This window comes from Arachis ipaensis, chromosome B04 (genome assembly GCF_000816755.2).
Source record: "Arachis ipaensis cultivar K30076 chromosome B04, Araip1.1, whole genome shotgun sequence".
Classification (NCBI taxonomy): Eukaryota; Viridiplantae; Streptophyta; class Magnoliopsida; order Fabales; family Fabaceae; genus Arachis; species Arachis ipaensis.
The window spans coordinates 100,968,929-100,972,182 of record NC_029788.2 but is presented as its reverse complement, the minus strand read 5'-3'; positions in this window follow the sequence as shown (position 1 = coordinate 100,972,182).

Sequence of the window (3,254 nt, the reverse complement as noted above, 5' to 3'; positions counted from 1 at the left end):
GAGGCTGTTTCTGGAGTTGAACGCCAGGTTGTAACGTATTTCTGGCGTTCAACTCTGGTTCGTGACGTGTTTCTGGCGTTTAACTCCAGACTGCAGCGTATAACTGGCGTTCAATACCCTTTTGCGTCATCTAATCTCGAACAAAGTATGGACTATTATATATTCCCGGAAAGCTCTGGATGTCTACTTTCCAACGCAATTGGAAGTGCGCCATTTTGAGTTCTGTAGCTCCAGAAAATCCACATTGAGTGCAGGGAGGTCAGAATCCAACAGCATCAGCAGTCCTTCTTCAACCTCTGAATCTGATTTTTGCTCAAGTCCCTCAATTTCAGCCAGAAAATACCTGAAATCACAGAAAAACACACAAACTCATAGTAAAGTCCAGAAATGTGAATTTAACATAAAAACTAATAAAAAACATCCCTAAAAGTAACTAGATTCTACTAAAAACATACTAAAAACAATGCCAAAAAGCGTATAAATTATCTGCTCATCAATCATGCAATTCTAATTATTTTTATTCACTTGTATATAAAGCTTACATGTAGTTGAATTAATTCACATTCCTCAAGGAATTTATATATATAGCCAGACCTTAGATAATGATAAAGCACTCTTACAATAGAGATGGGAAAGAAAAAGAAAAATATTTTATAAACTTGCAAGACAATTAATAATTCAAGCAGAGATATATGTTAATGAGCTATTGAACCCTCACTGGATTTTGTGTTTACTCTCTAGTCACTCAGTGTTTATTGGGTTAATCACTTTATTCTTCTTTTTATCCTTACTTTCTACAACTTTGTTTTTCATCTAACCAATCAACAATTATAGAATATAGGCATACAAAAATCATGAGGTCTTTAATTAAGGTTGTAATGGGGCCAAGGTAAAGGTAAGGGTATATGTGACGTTAGGATTTTTGCCAGTAAAGAATTTATAAAAATAGTCGCGTTGTAGATATAGTTTCTAAACCAACAGAAATCCCTTCGTACAAACGTTTTGATTGTCACAAGTAACAAACCCCTAAATAAATTGATAACCGAAGTATTCAAACCTCGGGTCGTCTTCTCAAGGAACTGCAGGGAAGTATGTTCTTATTATTGGTTATGGAGATTGTAAATCGGGGTTTTGAAGATAAGGGACAAGTAAATTAAATTGCAATTAAAATAAGTAAATGACTGTAAAATAAATAAATAACTGTAAAATAAACTTTTGGCAAGGTATGAGAAATTAGAAGTCCTATCCTAGTTATCCTTATCAATGATGATGAAAATTGAATCTTAATTCCACTTAGTTAACCTTTGCTAGAGCAAGGGAAGGTCAAGTGACTAATTAGTTAGATCCTCAAATCCTAGTTAATCCCTAAGGAAAGATTGGGATTATTGAAGTTCAATTCAATTAGCAAAGATAACAATTATCAATCATGTTTGAGTTTGATAACTCCAGAGTTACTGATTTCTTAACCAAAACCAAAAGGGAAAAAGTAAATCTACTGGAATAGAAATGTCTTCAGATTGGAAGCAATAGTAACATAAATAAAAGAGAGCAATTGTAAACTGAAATACCTCAAATAACATTAATTCAAAAGAGTAATCTGTAACATAGAAGAATTCATAAATAAAATTGAGAACATAATAAAAAGGAATATTGAACATGGTAAAGAGATAATCCTGAAAGAGAATAAAATTCTAAATCTAAATCCTAATCTTAAAAGAGAGAGGAGAGAATCTCTCTCAAAACTAAATCTAAATCATGAAAAACTAACTAATTGGAGACTCTCTTCTCGAATGGATGCACTCCCCCACTTCATAACCTCTGGTCTATGCCTTCTGGACATGGATTTGGGCCAAAAAGGGCTTCAGAATTCGCTATGAGCGTTTTCTGTAATTTTTGGTGCGTGGCCTCTGTCACGCGTCCGCGTGGGTCACGCGGTCGCGTCGCTGTTGATCCGCGCTGGCATGCGGCCACGTCGTCCATGCGATCGCGTGGCTACCAGTTTCTTCAAAAACTTTGTTTTATGCTTTCCTTCCAATTTTGTATGTTTCCTTTCCATTCTTCAAGTCATTCCTGCCTCCTTTCTATAACTTTGTTCTTCATCTAACCAATCAACAATTATAGAATATAGACATACCAAAGTCATGAGGTCTTTAATTAAGGTTGTAATGGGGCCAAGGTAAAGGTAAGGGTATATGTATAAGGCTAAGTGAGCTAATTAAGCGAATCCTTGATTAGTCTAAGATCTCACCTAACATACATACTTTGTAAAGCAAAATTTCTTTACCTATTTTCTCACTTTTTCCCACTTTTGATGTTACATGCTCATACTTTAACTTTTGTCCCATGTGCATTTATTTTGCATTTTGGGAATTCTTTTGTATCCCCTTTATTCAAATATTGAAAAATAACATTTTTTTAATGCACATGGTAATTCAATTATTTGATTTTACATGAGCATGCTTCCCAAAATTTTTATTTGAATTATTTTATTCTTTTCAACTTTTCTACCTTTTGTTTTTATCATCCATGTTCCCAATAGGTTTTCCACACTTAAACAATTACACACTTTCTATCTTAAGCTAACTAAGGATTCAACTTGGGATTTTTATTTTGTTTTTCTGCTTAAGGCTAGTATTGTGGTTTATAGAATAAGAGGGGGTTTAAAGGTTCAAGGGGGCTGACAAGGGTGATGTAAAAGGTAGGCTAATTTGGGATAAGTGAGCTAAAATCAAACAATGGCCTCAATCACTCTCTTGGTATGTATTTCTATTCTATAATTGGACATATAGATTAAAACAAAGTAAAGAACATCAAAATAAATAAGAAGGGCAGAACACACAGGAATAAAATTTATGGTTTGAATGTAACCATACAATTAAGCTCAAAACTCATAGGCTGTGTGTTCTCTAACTCAAAAATCATATATCAGTTATGTATGTCATGCAAGTAAAATTAAAAATTCCCATTATTCTCAATGTAAAATTTATTTTGAATGGCTTTAAAGTTTGTGTTTCTCCTTGATGAAATGTTGTTAACTAGCTAACATGGAATGCTATATATACAAGGTGTGGGTTGTTTCTATTATGTTCAAGTCTCTAGTTTACTTCCTTTTTATATTTTCAAATTAATACTAAGTTATCTTAAGCTAAAAAAAAAAGGGTAAACTATACTAATCAATCCACAATTTCTATAACTAATAAGTTAGAATTGCAACTAAACTAAATGGTTAAAATATGAACTAAAGTGCAACATGC